Genomic DNA, 20,049 nt, shown 5'->3' with positions numbered 1-20,049 from the left:
TCCCTGCATGCTGCAGTGGCTGGCATAGCTTGATAGTGCTGTCTTTAACCCCTACGCCACCAGAGAGGCCCCAACTTGTGGGTGATTTTAGGTTTTTGGCAATTGTGACTAAGGCGTCAAACTGATGACACAGTGAACATGTAAAGATTCTCCTGCCTTTGGGATTATCCCCATGAATAAGTAGGATTAATTGGGAGTATATTTTAAAATAGGTTACTAAAGAGAGAGATTAGAGAGTCAGCATCAATTTGACTTAACTTCAGGAAGACTAGGTTTATTAATTTTGCAACATTAATTAGCAGTCAGCTGTTTTTATAATTATAGTCACCACTACTACAGAACATACAAATTTTTCTCTTCGAATAGTGTATAACACATTTTTGTTGTGATTGAAATAGCTTTTGTCTACTCTGATCTTTGGAGAGGGAAGAGTTAGAGGAAGTAGGAAAATCAAAGAGGAAGTGGTAGATGAGGTGAACTAAGTGAGATCTGACAGCCTACCTTAGAACACTCTGGTTGTCTGTGATCCTTGAATGGATGATTCAACTATCATGAAAAAGAAAAAGCCCTGAAAGGGTAAGAAATTAGGGCAAAGATACATTTTGTTTAGTGGGGTGAGTTGGCTTTGAGGGCACCTCTACCGGGTCCGTATTGCAACATCATTTATATTTGGCTTTGGGTAAAATAAATTCTCAGGGTCTCTGGTCTCTCATTGGTGATATTATCTGCTTTGTGAGTTTACTGAAAGGATTAAAGTGTAGGTTAAATTCCTGGGACCTTGTTAAGATACACCTTTATAGTTGCTGCCAGTGTTCTTGAGAAAAAGAGATGTTTTGTCACAACAGACATTGTGTAACTTTGATCTCAATGGAAACAAGCATTTTAAGCTTTACTTAATAATTTTAAAGTAATTCTTACTAAAAAGGCTATGAGGTACTGAATTGATGATTTTGTATTAGACATATGGATATTGACAGGATAGAAATTTTTCCTCGTAACAAAAAAAAAGTGTTTTCAATTTTTTCCTCATTGTGAATGTAATGAATATTTAAAACAGCCCCTTATTACTTAATTTTTTGTACCAGTTTTCCTTCTCTGACAGAAAAGAACTAGGGGTTGAGGCACAGTTGAAGCCTATTGATCAAGATCTGGAGATGACCTTTATTTTAGAACACTATCAGTATTCTATTGAAAACAGAATTTTAGTTTTATACCACTTAAAGCGATATTTTCTTCACATCTTAATGGAAAGCCACTTAGCAGTTAACATTATATTAAAAAAGTGTACATAATTAATTCTATGAATATAATGGCCTACTTGCCATTTGTTTTCTGTCAAGCAGAACTAGAAGAATGAATAATCTTGTGCTAAATATTCATTTCTCAAAATTCTAAATTGTAGGTATGCTCGTACTGTGAAACTAAAATGGGGACACTAGAGGTCTTGGGTAATTGTCTTGCTTGACCATTTCTTCTTTCAGAATAACACATACACAGTTACTATGAATAAGATGTGAAGAAAAATTCTCTTTGATATAAATAGAAGCTGAACATTTGCATTTACTCCAGCATTCATTTCAACTAGATTCCCCTCATTTTTTTTTATTTTAATGTTTCAGTGTCCAGAAATGGAAAGGAAAATTATAGACTTTTATAGTTGGCTGTGAGTATGGAATCTAATTTTATGGATAATGAAGACGAGGCATGGCGAGGTGACATGACTATTCATTCAATTGCTCAGATGGAAAAGCTTGAGGTGGAACTCAAGCCATCTGGCTCTCTAATCAATGTATTTTCTATATGTGGTCCCCTTAGACTTAGTGAACACACTTTAATAATTAGAATGAATTCAACATCGGAAGCCAAGGCAATGTGCTGCAATATTAACCCAAGACTAGAGTTCTCTCCTTGAAAGTGAATTTCTCACTACTTAGTGCACTGGCTGCTAGATAGTTCTCACATTTAGCAGGTTCTGAAGCAGCTTCAAACATTTTCATTTCAGAAGAAAACCTGTTAGGGTTCTGAAAATGGTCTTTGGATACAGTCATCTTTGACAGTTTATCTTCCTGTAAATAGGTGCTCCTTTAGATCTCATCTTTGGGGTAATGTTGGGCCTGCTATACTATTCTAACACTGTACATGGTCCCCAAACTGGAAAGGAGGGAGCTATCCCCGACTTTTCAATCAAATTCTGTTCATTCTCTAATCCACCCTCTTATTGTACCCCCACTTTCTCTACAGATTTTTATTTATTCAAAAAACTCCTAATTCTCCCATCTGCCTTCAGAATGAATGTAAGCTTTCCAAGAAACCACAATATATCATTGTATCTTGAGTGCCTAACACAGGTTTGAGCACATTATAAATGTTCATTGATTTAAAAGTGTTCAGCAGTTTAGCATCTTGAAACAAGATGCCTAAGTATGTGTACAGCTATTTCCAGATCCATTTCTGAAATAAGAATCTTAAAGATGGCCTTCAGAATGAATCATTCATATGACAGTACAAAGATTTATGTTGAAACGTTGCATAAGAATTTCATGTTTTGTTTGAGGAACTTAGATCATAGTTTCTTCCTTTTTTCATGCTCACTTAGTTTTGTTTTTAAACTGATTTAACAGAAGTTTCAAATTTGAGATTAAAACAAAGAATGGAAGTATGGGTCCTAATTTTTCCTGTTTGATTTAAAAGTTCAAGTCATATGGGTAATTTTAAAATCATATTCAATGGATCAATAAAGTACCTTTTTCAGTGCCTGGCTGAGAATTATATGCACGGAAATAAGTAAGTGGGGCTGGAGACAGAGGTCTCTTTGTAAGAATGGTGTCTAGAGCAATTGGCAGCTAAAAGGCAATTCTTGTGGCAGTTCACAGAAGGGCTGACTTTTCCCCTCTAGTTTTATACTTAAGACAGAAATTCTGACTGACAGTAGAGGTCACACTTTAAGGAACAGCTTTTTCCCTTAACGTTTAATTTTCAAACTGTATTGCTCCTTTTGATGTGTGAGCTTTTCTTTTTCTTGTATATTGACAACTAAATTGAAGCTAAAAACTTAAAGTTTCACTAAATGGAACTCTATGGAAGTTTTCATGAATGGCAGTAAATGGTCACCCAATTGCCTTTAGATTTCATGAGCATTTTTTATGAGCAACCCCACGAAAGGCTTGAATGTGTTATATATACTTAGAAAATATGATTAAACTAAACTTCACTTAGTACAAAGGGTGGTTCCTCATTTTGTTTCTCTTTTGTAGCTAACAGTAATAAACTCAATTTATAAATGTATAGTGAAGTCTCAAAATTATTCACATTAACTCAGATAGGTAAGGAAAATGTAGCACCTATTTCTTTCTTTTTTTTTTTTTTAAAGATTTATTTATTTATTTATGCAAGCACTGGGTACCGTCAGAAGCTCAGGAGGGTGAGAGGATTCACCAGAGCCAGAGCGGGGAGCAGAGCAGGCAGACTGAAGAATACTGCTGAGGGGAGCAGCGGGCGGCAGGAGAGGTCTGCGCGCCATGTGGGACCCTCCTCTGGTGGCCGGGGAGCAGCTGGGGATCAAACCGGCGCTGCAGAGGCTGGGGGCAGCTTTGCAGCCCAGCGCTCAACCGCTGCACCACCGGGGAGGTCCACACCTATTTCTTAATAGCTCATCTGACTTTCCTCATGAATCCCACCCTGCTAATTTATAGGGACGCATTAGAATTGTCAGGGGGAACTACTTGTATCACTTCACCTTTATATATCTGAGTTTGGCTTAAACATCCAGACTATTCAAAGTTTGGATTAAGACTAGTAAAATGGTCGTTTTGGAATGATCATCTTTCTGTAAATTACTAGTCGCTCCCTTTTCTTTTCTTGCCTGATACAGCAAGTCATTGAAGATATTTTATTATATTCTTATTATAGTAGAGGAGGACAAGTGAAAAGATCTGGGGGTGTCTTCTAACTGTTCTCTGGGCACAGCTGTGGAATAGTTGGGCTAGGCTGCTCCTGGATTGGTAATTATGATTCATCTGTCTGATGTGACTTAAACTTAGTGTTGGCCATGGTGGAACCAATAGCCTTCAGTCTTCAAGTTGCTACCGATAGCAGCCACGTCATCTAGACTCCAAGCCCTTGTAAGGCCATGGGCAATGTGGGCTCTCCTGGGCCCTCGTATACAATGGGAAAACAAAGACATTGATATATGCTGATTTTCCTATTCACCTTCTGCTACCATCTCAGTTCCACTGATCCATGCTATGGTGGAAGTGCCTGCTAGAGAAGCATCTCCTAAAGGCTTTGGCTACATAGACCACTCGGCCAGGTGTGATGCCTAGAAGACCTGGCACTTTCTGCCTCTTGATATGGATGTTTCTGAAGACTAATATGAATTGGCTAAAGAGGTTATTTATGTAGAAAGTCAGAAGAAAAACTATATTACTGTATAATAAAAGACACAAAGTACTTTTTTGGGGGGTAGAATCTAGAAGTTGGAGTAGACATTAGGAAGTATGAAGTCCATCATCTGCATTTACTTAGAAGACAGTTATTTGTTATTTAGGTTTAGCTCTAATCTTCATCTCCTAATCCTCTAGAGATTCTGCTTGCCTCAATGACACAAGTGCAAATTTCTGTAAGTGCAAATTTCTATGAAGTATCCTAAATAGATGCAGACTGGAAGATGTCAAACTATATATCCTAATGTCTACCTTTCTATTCACTCTTTGATCTAAATTAGTTAAATAAGTACTTTCATTTTGGAGATGTCTGTGTGGTACAGATTTGATTCCGTGATTTGAATCTCATCTTCTTGAATTGCTCATGTGACCTTGGCCGTGAGATATTCTAGAACTTCCGTTTCTTTGTCTGTAAGGTGGGAATATTAATACCTTGCAGATGTCTGAAAGTTAGAGGATTGCAGTATTTCCCTGACACAGTTTAGGTAATGCCACTAATATTGCTGTTGGTATTTCTTGAGTATTTATTGTTTCTGAGTGTTTCTTTTAAAGCCCAAAATTTTACAAAGGAGGCAGAAGGTAAGAAAGAAGAAAAGATGCAACAACAGTGCAGTGTTACAACAATTAAAAAAAGCATCCAGTATATATTTTGCACTTACAGTACATCTCAATTTGACACTAAATTTTTATTGGAAAAGACAGAGAGGCAGATCTTTCTATACTATTTTAGAATGTCTTTTGATTTTTGTTTAGCATTTGTTTTCTGTTTAGAATAAAAATCAAATCCTTATCAAATCTGATGGTTATGATAAAAAATGACATCACAAGTAGAAAAAAACACTATATAAATTAATGTTATTATGTTTATAATGTAGTTATTTCAGGAATATTAAATAATCTACTTTTTAAACTAAGGAAAATCTATAAAAAGTGCCCATCAGGGAATTTGATGAGAAATAATAAAATACTTAATGGTTCAGAAAGTTAGTTTCCATTTTGTCATCAATATTTTTGTATGGAAAGCAAAAATATGAGCGAGGTAGTTAGTTTTCCCAAAAGTGTTTTCAAGACAAATTTGTCCACCTAAGTAAAACTCTGCCGATAAACATTTCTCTCTACTCTTAATCTTCAGGCCTCCTACATACACTGTACCTGCACAAATGCTATTGCTGATTCAAGCTAAAGTATGGGAATTCTGCTAAAAGAAATAACCAGCCCAGAAAAAAATTTCAACAAGTGTCCATAAAAACGATAAATCAGATAATTTTTGAGTGGTAACTATACTTAGATTTGCAGAGTGGATAATCCATAAAAGAGCTGCTTTCAACTTTACAGACATAATTATCTTGGTAAGCAGCTTCATTATTGACACCAGGGAGACTCATACACTTCTATAGTATCCTTATATGTGGAGGTATTGACATCCTTAAAAGTTAGGGGGAAGTGAGGTTTTATCATGGGGTATTTTTTCTAATATAACAGGGAATTATAACTAGAAATGCTTCCAATTGGAAATTATGCCTTCCCCATTACAAACCTTCCTCCACCACCATCAATTTGAAGAAACTGTTACCTTGGGAATTAAACTAATGATACAGATAATGGGTAAAATTCCTTTTTGCAGTAGTTGTCTTCTGAGGTAGGCTGTCTGAAATATTTAGGGATGTATTTAAAATATATTCCTGTCCTGAAAGTTACATAAGATTGTTAAACTTAAAAAGACAATAAAAAGAAATCATGTTCTTAGGTAGAAAACTTATATTGTTATGAAGCTGGCAAGAGGGAAGAAACAGATAACATTCAAAGGAAAACCAATCAGGCTGACATCAGACTTCTCCGAAGAAACACTACGGGCAAGGAGAGAGTGGAGGGACATAGTTAACAGACTCCAAGAAAACAGATGCCAACCAAGAATACTCTATCCCGCAAAGCTCTCCTTCCTCTTTGAAGAAAGAATATGGACCTTCCCAGACAAACAGAAACTCCGGAATTTCATTGCAACTAAACCCCCACTCCAAAAAATACTACAAGGAGTCCTAAAGCCAGAACCTCAGAGGGACGAATAACAATGAAAGAAGGCCAAAAAAAAATTTATTAAAAGAATAAATAAATAAAATCAAAGGAAAGACAAACGCAATGGCAAATACAGATGTTAACATATCAATATTAACTCTAAATGTAAATGGACTAAACTCTTCAATATAAAGACACAGAGTTGCAGCCTGGATTAAGAAACAAAACCCAACCTTTTGCTGTCTCCAGGAAACACATTTAGCTACAAAAGATAAAAATAGGCTCAAAGTTAAAGGATGGAAAACAATCCTACAAGCAAATGGACCAAAAAAGAAAGCAGGAACAGCTATACTTATATCAGATAAAACAGATTTCAAACTCAAAAAGATAAAAAGAGACCCCAATGGTCACTACATTATGATCAAGGGGACAATACTTCAAGAAGAAATAACACTCATTAACATATACTCACCAAACGAAGGAGCACCAAAATATATCAGACAACTGTTGTCCTCTCTGAAAACAGACATCAGAGAAAACACATACATAGTGGGAGACTTCAACACACCACTATCAACAATGGATAGATCAACAAGACAAAAAATAAGTAAAGAAACCAAAGCTCTAAATAAGGACCTAGAGCAATTGGGCTTAACAGACATCTATAGAACACTAAACCCCCAAAAAACGGAGTACACATTTTTCTCAAGCGTACACGGATCATTCTCCAGGATCGATCACATACTGGGGCACAAGACAAACATCAACAGATACACCAAGATTGAAATCATATCAACCATCTTTTCTGACCATGAAGGCATCAAACTAGAAATAAACCATAAAAAGAAGGCAAGGAACATTCCTACCTCATGGAGATTAAAAACCACACTACTGGAAGACCATTGGACTAATGAGGAGATCAAAGAAGAAATTAAAAAATTTTTTGAATTGAACGACAAGGAGGACACCAATATCCTAAATGTATGGGATGCAGCAAAAGCAGTAATAAGAGGAAAATATATAGCAATAGAAGCTCACATCAAGAAACAAGAAAGAACGCAAAGAAACAACCTAATCTCGAAGCTCAAAGATCTAGAAAAAGAACAACAAAAAAACCCCAAAACCAGTAGAAGAAAAGAAATAATAAAAACCAAAGCAGAAATAAATGAAATTGAAACTAAAAAAACAATCCAAAAGATCAATGAAACCAAGAGCTGGTTCTTTGAAAAAATCAATAAAATAGACAAACCCTTAGCCAGGCTCACAAAGGAAAAAAGGGAGAAAGCACAAATAAACAGGATCATCAATGAAAGAGGAGAAATCACAACGGACACAGCAGAAATCAAAAGAATAATCAGTAACTACTATGAACAGTTATATGGAAACAAGTTTAACAATCTAGAGGAGATGGACAAATTCCTACAACTCTACAATCACCCAAAGCTAGATAAAGAAGAAATAGAACACCTAAACAGACCAATTACAATTAGCGAAATTGAAATGGTAATCAAAAACCTCCCCAAAAACAAAAGCCCAGGACCTGATGGATTTACAAATGAATTCTACCAAACATTCAGAGACGAATTAGTGCCTATCCTTCACAAACTCTTCCAAAAAATTGAGAAGGAAGGGACAATACCAAACACGTTCTATGAAGCCAACATTACACTAATACCAAAACCGAACAAGGACAACACAAAAAAGGAAAACTACAGGCCAATCTCCCTAATGAACACTGATGCAAAAATCCTCAATAAAATTTTAGCTATCAGAATCCAACAATGTATCCATAAGATAATTCACCACGACCAAGTAGGATTCATTCCAGGGACACAAGGATGGTTTAACATCTGAAAATCAATCAACGTTATCCAACACATCAACAAAAAGAAATATAAAAACCATATGATAATATCAATAGATGCTGAGAAAGCTTTCGACAAAGTGCAACACCCATTCATGATAAAATCCCTTGAAATTCTTGGGATACAAGGAACATACCTCAACATCATAAAGGCCATCTATGACAAGCCAACAGCCAGTATCATTCTCAATGGTGAAAAGCTGAAAGCAATTCCATTAAGATCTGGAACAAGACAAGGATGTCCACTCTCACCACTGCTTTTCAATATAATACTGGAAGTCCTAGCCAGGGCAATAAGACAAGAGAAAGACATCCAAGGAATCCAAATAGGAAAAGAAGAAGTCAAACTATCACTATTTGCAGACGATATGATATTATACATAGAGAACCCCAAAAACTCCACAGAAAAGCTAATTCAACTCATCAATCAGTTCAGTAAAGTGGCAGGATACAAAATCAACACGCAAAAGTCAGTAGCCTTCCTATACACAAACAATAAATCTGAAGAAGAAGAAATCAAAAAAACCATCCCTTTTGTTATTGAAACAAAAAAAATCAAATATTTGGGAATAAATCTAACAAAAGAGGTAAAGGACCTATACAAAGAAAACTATAAAACACTGTTAAAAGAAATAGAAGAAGACACAAAGAAATGGAGAGACATCCCCTGCTCGTGGATTGGAAGAATAAACATTATTAAAATGGCCATCCTTCCAAAAGCAATATACAGATTCAATGCTATTCCAATCAAAATTTCAATGTCATTCTTCAAAGAAATAGAACAATTATTGATGAAATTATATGGAATCACAAAAAACCCTGAATAGCCAAAGCTCTCCTGAAAAAAAAAAGAAAGGAATGGAGGAATCACACTCCCAGACTTCAAACTATACTACAAAGCCATAATCATCAAAACTGCATGGTATTGGAACAAGAACAGACATACAGACCAATGGAATCGAATAGAAAATCCAGAAATAAACCCACAGATTTATGGTCAACTAATCTTTGACAAAGGAGCAAAGAATATGCATTGGAGCAAAGAAAGTTTGTTCAATAAATGGTGCTGGGAAAACTGGGTCGCTACATGCAAAAGAATGAAGCTTGACCACTACCTCACACCATACACAAAAATCAACTCAAAATGGATTAAAGAACTAGACATAAGACCTGAAACCATAAAATATATAGAAGGAAATATAGGCAAAACACTACGTGATTTGCACATCAAAGACATCTTTACAGACACATCACCCAAAGCAGTGATAGTGAAGGCAAAGATAAACAGCTGGGACTACATCAAATTAAAGAGCTTTTGCACAGCAAAAGAGACAATAACAAAAACAAAGAGAAACCCCACCAACTGGGAGAACATTTTTGCACCCAACACTAATGATAAAGGACTGATCACAAAAATCTGCAAAGAGCTGATGAGACTCAACAACAACAAAGAAAATAATCCAGTCAAAAAATGGGCAGAAGAGCTAAAAAGAAACTTCTCTGAAGAGGAAATGCAAATGGCCAACAGGCATATGAAAAAATGTTCAACATCACTTGTCATGAGGGAAATGCAAATCAAAACTACCATGAGATACCATCTTACACCAGTGAGAATGGCACATATTAAAAAAACTAGCAACAACAAATGTTGGCGAGGGTGTGGAGAAAAAGGAACTCTTCTGCACTGTTGGTGGGAGTGCAAACTGGTCCAACCACTGTGGAAAGCTGTGTGGAGATTTCTGGACCTACTAAACATAGAGCTTCCATATGATCCAGCAATTCCACTCCTAGGTATTTACCCAAAGGACACAGAAACATCAATTCCAAAGAACACCTGCACCCCTATGTTTATAGCAGCACTGTTTACAATAGCTAAGCTTTGGAAACAACCCAAATGCCCAAAAATAGATGACTGGATCAAGAAGATGTGGTACATATATACCATGGAATATTACTCAGCATTCAAAAAAGATAAACACATGCAATTTGCAGCAACATGGATGGCGCTGGAAGGGATCATGCTCAGCGAAATAAGCCAAAAAGAAAAAGAAAAATACCGGATGGTCTCACTCATAGCAGGAATCTAGAAAACTTAAATAAGGGACCAGGAAAATGAATAACTATAAGAAAGTGAAAATCAAAATCAACAAAAAACTATGAACCAGAGACACTTTTAGGGGGGCAGGGGCGGGAGGGGAGGGATTGGGGTCAGAATGAGGGGGCTGCAATTGTATGGGGAATATAACAATAAAATTTATAAAAAAAAAAAAAAGAAAACTTATATTGTTAACCTGTCAGTTCTCCCAAGTTGATCTAAGATTCAGTGCAACATTGATGGAGGTTCCAGAGGACTTCTTTGTAGAAACTGGCAATCTAATTCTAGTGTGTGTGCATGCATGTGTGTGCGTGTGTGTGTACTTCAAAAATATGTAATTAAGACAATGTAGTCTTGGTACAAGAATAGACAAATACATCAATGGAATGAAATAAAGAGTTCAGAAATAAACCAATACTTACAGTCAACTGATTTTTGATGATAGTGCTGAGGCAAAATTTGATACGGATAATACTGTCAGGACCTAGTGCTGAGACGCCTGGATATTCAAATGGAAGAAAAATGAGCCTTGATTTCTGTTCATTTGTACATAAAAATAAACTCAAAGTGGACCACAGACTTAAACATAAAACTTCCACAAGAAAACAGAGAATGCTTTTCAAGATTTGAGAACAGTGAGTTTTTTTAGGTAAAAGATAACCCTATCCACAAAAGTTGATAAAATTTGACTTTATTAAAGTTAATTTCTGCTTTTACCAAAATATTGCTAAGAAAATGAGAAAAGCCATAGATCAAAAGAAAATGCCTGATATTTATATGTAAGCATTTATATATATTCAGGTCTTGCATTCAGAATATACAAAGAAATCTTGCAACCCAATAAATAATAAAATGACAATAATAAGGTGGGCAAAATGATTTAAGTGGACACTTCCCAAATACACATATATATGAAATGATGGCTCATATGGACATGAAAATAAGGGCATGAGCACCTCCTTAATCAACAGGGAAGTGTGAGTGTAAATTACAACCATAATGATATATATTACTAATGGTCTAGTCAAAATTGTAAGAAATTGATGATATCAAGTGTTGGAAATAAATTGGAGTAAATAAAACTCTCATACACTACAGCTAGAAATGCAAAATACTATAGCTATTTGGGAAAACAGTTTCTTATAAAATTAAACATAAACTTCCATATGACTCAGGTTTGTGCATATACTTTAAAGGAACGGTACACTAATGGTACACTAATGGTCACAATAACTTCATTCATAATAGCCACAAACAGGAAACAACCCAATAACTTTTCATATATGAGTGGAAAATTTGTGTAGTATTTCTACAAATTACTTAGCAATAAAAAATAAACTTCTTTTACATGCAACAACAGCGACAACTTTCCAAAACACCTGAGCAAATAAAGTCAGACCCAAAAGAAAATGAGTTGTATGATTTTCTTTTCTATACCCTTGCTGTAAATTAACTGATAGTTCATAAAACTTAATCCCCCCATTTGTTTTCTCTTGTTTTGATTTTTTTTTTCAATTATATGACCTTTAGAGAAAATATTGGAAATACAGAGAAGTTTTAAGTCTATGTACAGTACAACTTAAACATACAATCATGACTTATAATTCTGGTATGTTTTCCATTCAGTTTTGACTTGTGTTTAGGTATAGCTCAAGAAAACTCTTCAAATTCAAAGGGATGAGATTAAGTAATTAAAGTAAATGGAATTGGTGAATAAGAGTCAGCTGTGTCAGGTACTTATCCCTTAGGATCAGGTTGATGGAAGAGAGAATATTTCAGTTTGGTTTTAGAACAGAAATAGCATTTTGAAAAATAGAGAATAAGGAAAAAAGCATTACATGATAAAAGAAAAATATGGAGGCATTAAAATATATATGATATGAATAATTTAGTGGTTAACAGTGGTACTGAGGAATCAATTAAAATGTTGTGTGCCAGTTTCCTTGTTTCTGTGTTGGGGATAGTCATATTTACCTTTTTAATTTTCTATAAAATGGAACATGTTTAGATAATCCATTTTCAAATACTCTGAACTCTTCAAAGGAAAGGCACCTAAAAATGTACAGCATCATTGAGGTATCAGGTTTTTGTCACTCCTGCTATTATAATTATATATAAAATATTGTAGGGTAAGCTAAAAAGTATCAGGCTTTTCTGCCCTCCCGCCATTAGGATAGATGAGGGAACCCTGTGGTCCTGAATGCATGCCTGATGGCGGGCACCTGAAGTGGGTACACCTGGGCTAAGACTGCGTTTTTAAGGGCAGCATCACGGGGACGCCAGCAGAAGCCGAGAGAAGGAGAAGCAGAGAAGCAGAAGCAGAACTATGAGAGAGCCTAGATAGAGTGAGGATTTGCTGGGGGCTTGGAGGACTGCCAGCCTCCCGGCCCCCCAGCACCCCTGCCTGCCATGTGCCTGGTAAATCTAAATAAAAGACCCGCAAAAGCCACTGAGGACTCTGACTCCTCCTTCACCCGGTCTGCTGGATCAGAAAACCTGCTCAGTGCCCTGTTCCAGCCCCTACAAATATATAATATAACATAATAATATAATGTATATTATATGACTATATTTTTCAGTCATTTCTATGAAAAAATTAGCAAGAAAAATGTATTTCAAGTTTTTAGTAAAAACTTATTGTATAGATTTTTATTCACAAGGAAAAGGTATTAGAAAATCATGCTTTTTCTAGATTAAATGGGAAGACATTAACTTAGTTTTTTATATGTTTTTAGAGCCCTCTGACTATGATAGTATGCCTGACAATGATTTTTACAGAGATAATTTTCAATTTTAATCATTACTAGTTTGGCTGTTTCAAAATCAGGTTATATATTATTCAAATACCATTCTTTAGAGTCTAAAAACAACTCACTACTGTGTATTCAAAAACATAAATTTATCAGTTGTAGGCAGTTGTAAATAGTTCAGAGTGTTAAAATGATAGCAGTTACATTTCTGATATTCTGCTTCTCATGTTAAAACAATAATCTAAAAAGCAATGGAACAAAGAAATATTGACAATCTATCTGTTTAATTATCCATATGAAGACTTGTCTCATTACAATCTTGAATTCCCCATGTTTTATATGATGAACATAAAAGCCTGTTGTTAGTTCCCATGTCATATAAAATTATATAGGATTATATTACAATTAAGGCTGTATTCTTATCTTCACATGGGCTAAATAAAAATCTTATTTAGACTTAGATGGGAATAATTTATCATTTTGCGAGTGGAATTTTATAGTTTTATGAAATAGTTTTAATTTTTAAGGGTCATGTAATTCTGTCGTGACAGGTGTAGAAAATGAACTCAAGTGTATAAGATACAGCACAGATCTTACTGTCCAAATAAAATTAAACAGATTCTGACTGTGGTGTGGGATAAGGAAAAGGGCCTACAGTTGCTGGGCCATCATGGTCCCAGTTGACATATGATACTTAAATTTCAAAACTGGTACTTTCTTGAAGTTTCATATCTTTGTTCCCTGACAAGTACAGGGCACAGGACTTTTTGCTAAGATTGGGGTGGTCAAAACCTAGGGTCTATCCTTCTCAGATACACCAGGGAGTCATCCCTTTGAGGTCTTGCTACATTTTTGCAGGTGTATGTGCACAGTGGTACATTTTGTGCCATGTGAAAAATGTTAAATTGAGGGAATAAGGAAGTTTAGATTCAGACTTTACCCTGTACATCAGGATTTGGGCTCTACCATGAGACGTTCATTTTACTCTGGATAGAGGCATCATCTGTTCATAATATTCCTTTGGCCTGTATCTGTGCAGAAGGGTTGCCTTTTCTAGTAGCACAAAGGCTTCAGATACAAACTAGCTGTGGCCCTCCTTCCTTCCAGCATTGCATGAACAGCACACATTGTTTCCCTCTATGGAGCCAGTCCTCCAATCTTGATTCTCTTTCCACTGCATGAGGAGGCGATCTCTCAGCACGGCTGCCTCTCAAAGGCACTATTCTTCTCCCATCCTCTTCTAGGACTCCTAGCAAAATCCCCTTTGAGGACTTAATATTTTGAAAATGAGTGAAAAGATCTTTGACTGTAGATTATTTTGCTCTCTCCCTGGCCAAGATATCTATGGAAAGTAATTATCAAGGCATTAATACCAAATTGGGACAAGAGTCAGGAGAAACTAAGTGTGCAAGGCACACACTTTTATCTCAAAACCCCTCAGCACACAAGTATTAAGGGTAAATAATGGGCTGATGATTATGGTCTGCCACTCCTCTCAGGAGGAAGGATCCGTTTTTGGGTTTTTGGTTTTTTTTTGGTTTTTGTTTTTGTCTTTGCTAGACCATTTATCTTGGACTTGAGAACGACTGTCCATAATAAGACATGGGGAGGAGGAGACCAGAAGTCAACAGCTGGACAATAAATATAGAAGAAAGTAAGGGGGGAAGGGTATAAGGCTGAGAAGATTCCTAGAAGAGAGGAGATCTGAAGGTATTACAAGTGGAGTCCTGAAGAGGGGGGGCAGCAGACATGATGGCAAGTTATTAAAGAGCAGCTCAAAAGTATCCTTTAGAATGTCTGCTTTCTTTGTTGCTGCAATCCCCACCACCCCTCACCTTCTCAAGAGACTAGGTAAACACCTTGTGGAGAGGCCGAGAAATGTATTTTTTCAGGCTATGACAATGTACAGAGACTGTCTTCCAGGTGGCTTAGTCTAGTTGGAGCATGTAGTTAATCTGCATGGTCAGGGCCTCCCCGGTGGCGCAGCGGTTGAGCACTGGGTTGCGAAGCTGCCCGCAGCCTCTGCAGAGCTGGTTCGATCCCCGGCTGCTCCCTGGCCACCGGAGGAGGGTCCCACATGGTGCACAGACCTCTCCTGTCGCCCGCTGCTCCCCTCAGCAGTGTACTTTGGTCCTTCTGCCTGTTCTGCTCCCCGCTCTGGCTCTGGTGAATTCTCTCACCCTCCCGCGCTTCCTACTGTACCCAGTTTTTGTTTAAAATAAATAAATAAATCTTCAAAAAAAATCTTGTTAAAAAAAAGTCAATAGCATTATATTAATCTTTGATATTCAACACGAAAAACAGAAAACCATACGATCTAATGTGGACAGAGATTGGTAGGCTGAGTTCCCCTGCTACCTGATCACACTTCTCTTAGATGTGCATGTGAAGATTGCATAGGGTAATTTTGGAATTACTAACATTAAATTGTAGGAAATGATTGTTTTTCTTTTTTTCTTTCGTCTCTGAATATAAAAATCTACCACTGTAGTAGATGAAATTGAGGCACAACGAGCCTGGCTAAATTTCCAAAGCTACTTCACCTGTTTTTACAATCAAATAGTAACTATCATAAGAGTCTATTAGTATTCCTTTTAACAGTCACTCCTGCCCAACTAAGATATTCAGAATTGCATTGTGATATCAAAAAAATTCGAATAAAAATGCCAGAATATGTCATTGTCAAATGTAGTATGCCTAAAGAGATAATCATTATTCTTGAACAATAATGTGATCTGCAATTACTGGTTTTACATACACCAATGTTACTTTATGTAAGACTAATGAACAGGCTACTGCAAAGAAGTCTTGTAGTCTCAAGATAAAATGATCAAATTATAGTAATATCATTGTGTTCTGTATTAGACACTTCCTCAATAATTATGATAAAAAATCCCAGAGCTTCGCAACCCAGAGCTCAACCGTTGCGCCACCAGGGGAGGCTCTCGATGTAAATTTTAAATAAAGATTTTTAAGTTGGATGATCTAGTTGATAAATTCTGACGATTTTTTTTTGTGTATGTATGTTCTGAACCTTCAAAGTAGGTAGTACTGTATCCCATGGAAGAGAAAACAAAGTCAAAGAAAGGGTAATTTTTCCAATGTCATACAACTAATAAGGGCTCTAACCAGAATCTGAACTCAGAGCTGGCTCCAGAGTCTAACTTATTAGCAGTCAACATATGCTCTCTCTGAGTAATGGTGACTTATTCATATATATGTCACTAAGTTCAAACAGGAAAGAGGAGGATGATCCAGCCACAGTGGAAGGCAGATGTATCTGAATGTTAAAGATTAATCTAGATAGTAAATGACGTCTAGATCAAGGAGTCACAGAAATCTCTGGTAAATGTGTTACTGGAAGGTTTCAAACAAAATTCAAGTTTATTTTAAAAGTCTAAAATAGTTTCTTAGAAAGAAGAAAAGGCTCCATTGTAATCAATTGGGTTCATATTAACATAAAAGAGTCATTTGAAAGTATTCTATCTTATTTGAAGTGTTTTTAATCAATATTCTGAAATAATATACTTAAGTTGCCATATAAAATTCCTTTTTACATCCTTTAGTAACATAAAAGTGTTCTTTTTCTCATCAACCGACATTTAAAATGCATTCCTTTCATTTTACTGGGATTTTATATGCCTGTTTAAATACCATGTGGAAATAATCAAATCCCATTATGAACCCAAAATCAATTCAATGCCAATTTCAAAGCAGTTTATCCACTTAATATTAGCAGCTATGTACTTTTAAGCCACCAGTTAAAGTTTTTAAGTTCTCTTGTTTTAATTTTGAGTACACTTCTTTGATGTAAGTTAATTACTTTGGCAGGATTTGGGGTTTTCACCACTGGGAACCAGCCCTCACTGCACCAGGTGGCATGGAAGATGTCTGGGAGGAGGGCTTAATGTTTCCTGGCAGATGATTAGCTTTTTGTCTTTCCTTTTGGGACTTTCATGAACTTTTTTCTGATCATTCAGGCTTAGACTGGAGAGTTATTTCAGTTTCGCAGAGATTAATGCAGACTCTCCATTAGCCTTATTCCCTTCTAAAATCTTATAAAGGGAATCTGGTTGATTTCCCTTGACCACATTTGTTGAGTGTGGGCTTCACTGCAACCTCCAACTAACTTTCTTCACCTACTCCTGACCCTGATGCTAGGTGAAGAGACTCTAACCCCTGGGAAAGGTGACACTGATGAAAGAAAACCAGAAAACCTCTCCAGTTCACCCCAGTGAGGCCATGAAGACCCAAGTAAGGATCCTGGAAAGTGAATCACCTGGGAAGTGAAGTATTATTTGATGAAAAGTTAGCAACGAATGATGTGCGAGGCACTTTAGAACAGAAAACCTCATAGCACCTCTTAAAAAAAAATAACTGAATTACTTTGTATATTATTTTTGAAGCAAATGACTGTTTGACTTTCAGCAGGGAAGTCTTACCTGCCCCAGACACTGGTTGTCCTCCTTCAGTTTAAGTTTGAAGAGCACCGTAGTCATTGACAAAGCTCTTTACCTGCATTGTCAGTGTGAGTCTCTCTTCATTGCCCATAGTCCTCAGTCTGTAGGCCTGCTCCTTGTCTCCAGACAAATGTTTTGTTAAACAAAAAACTGAGCCTTGTTCAGCTAGAACAACAAAAAAGTGGTTTATTTGGGATTTAGCACTGTAGCCCTAAAGACATAGACACAAGAAGACTTTTACTGGTGTTTTTAGTTATTGTCGGGATGGGGAGGGCTTATATACAAAGAAAGGTCCCATGGTTCACATCCAGGTTCACTATGCAAATTAGGCTAGAAGTCAGTCAACTTCTAATTGGTGCAATAATATGTAAACTGGGTGAAGAGTTAAACTATGACTGGTTGAGTTTCAATCCCCAGAGGTCTGTGGCAGGTAGATTTTGTTTCAATTTCTTCAACGAGGTAGAATTGCTGATATAGTTCCCAGTATGTCCTTGGTGTATTGGATATGCCTGGACTGGACCTTCAATAGTTTCCTAGTTCTGTTTTGTTTTTATCCAGACTAAGATGGCTCCACTTTTTTCATTCCTTCCCTTCATACTCCTCTCCCTCCTTGTCAGAGTTTGTAACACTTCTCTGGACACCCATCCTAACGCTATCTATTCCAGTTTGCTGGCTTTCCGTGTTGTTTGTATGTCACTCTACAGAGACTCTGGAAACATTTAACTTTGTCCTTCCCACTTAATGGTATTTTCCAAACTGGGTCTCATTTTAAAATCAAAAGATGTCATAAATGAACAATACAGAAGGAAAGTTTCAAAAGACTTAGTATTTGGACATGTGAAATTCTTAAAGAATAAGATTTTCTAAGTAAATAAAAAGTAGCTACTTCCCCCCCTCCATTATAAGAGCAATTCATGATCCCTGCAGAAGACTTAGGAAAATCTGGGGGAAATGATACTATACAAAAACTGCATGTTTATTCAGCACTGGGAGTAGAGTGGTAAACAAGTCACATGATGTCTGTACTCTTGGGAATCCTGTATTCTAATAAGATAAACAAGCAATAAAGAAATAGTTGAAGTCAGTAAGTTATTTGAGGAAATAATATAGCACTGAGGAAGAAAAAGTGATGGTTGTGGGGTCTATGTAAGAAAGTACTTAAGTCTGAATAGGCAGCATTTTTAATGATCAAGCAAACACCTGGTGGTAGAGCATTCAGACAGAGGGAAGAGGAGGCATGAAGATCCCGAATGGACTTGATTTACTTGAAAAACAGAAAGGCAGCCAGTGTAAGTACTGTAGTTGAGTGAAGTGAGCTGGGGTGAGGATTAGGGGAGGAGATATGAAAGGCAGACAAGAACAAGGTCATAAACACTTGTAGGTGATGGTAATTAGTGCCATTCTTAATCTAAGTGCAATGGAAAAAAGCCTTTGGAGAGTTTAAGCAGGGAGTAACATGATGCAGTTTGAACTGTAACAGATCACTCAGTTGTGGTGTGGATAATGGATTATATGGGAGAAGAGTGGAAACAATTAGGAAGTTATTTCTGTATTTCAGGCATGAGATGATTTGGCTCTGATGTTAGTAGTGGAAGGGAAAAGAACAGATGTATAATACATTTTGGAGGGACAATTGATAGGAATTATGATGGATGGATGTGGGAGATGAGGGGAAATATGAAACGAGTGAAAACAAGAATGAACAACTAAGTGAGTAATCACAAAATTTACTGAGATAAAATATCTTTTATTCCTCACAATAGCCTTTTGAGGTGGGTTCTATTATCCCACTTATCCTATATGAGCCCTCTATTCTATTATTATTGTTTAAAGATTTATGTATTTATTTATACAAGAACTGGGTTACAGGCCAGATGCGCGGGAGGGTGAGAGGATTCACCAATGACAGAGCAGGGAACAGAACAGGCAGACTGACGAAATACACTGTGGAGGGGCGCAGCGAGCGAGACAGGAGAGGTCTGCTGCACCATGTGGGACCCTCGCCGGCCGGGATCGAACAGGTGCAGAAGAGGCTATGGACAGCTTCACAGCGCTGCGCTCAACTGCCTGTGCCACCAGGGGAAGCCCTATTTATCCTATTATTTACATCCCTATTTGTAACCAGTACTTCTCCATTATTATTCCTTTATCTTTTCTAACCCAAAGAGGAAAATTAAAACCTTAGGTCTATAGGGTAATTTGGCCCTGACATGCAATCAGAAAGCAGTGAGCAGGGACATAAGTCTATTCTGCCTGAATCCAGGGTTCATACTTTAATCACTGCTCTAAGATTACTTTCAGTTACCTTGTTAACATTTTATTTCCTTTCAGCTTTAAGATGTTTTCCCATATTTTAAATAGACCCATGACATAATTTTGTGAATTATCTTTTCTATCAATTATTTATAATAGTAAAGTATTATTA

The sequence above is a fragment of the Talpa europaea genome (assembly GCF_964194135.1).
Source record: "Talpa europaea genome assembly, chromosome: 2".
In the NCBI taxonomy this organism is placed as follows: Eukaryota; Metazoa; Chordata; class Mammalia; order Eulipotyphla; family Talpidae; genus Talpa; species Talpa europaea.
This window is presented reverse-complemented; position numbering follows the sequence as displayed.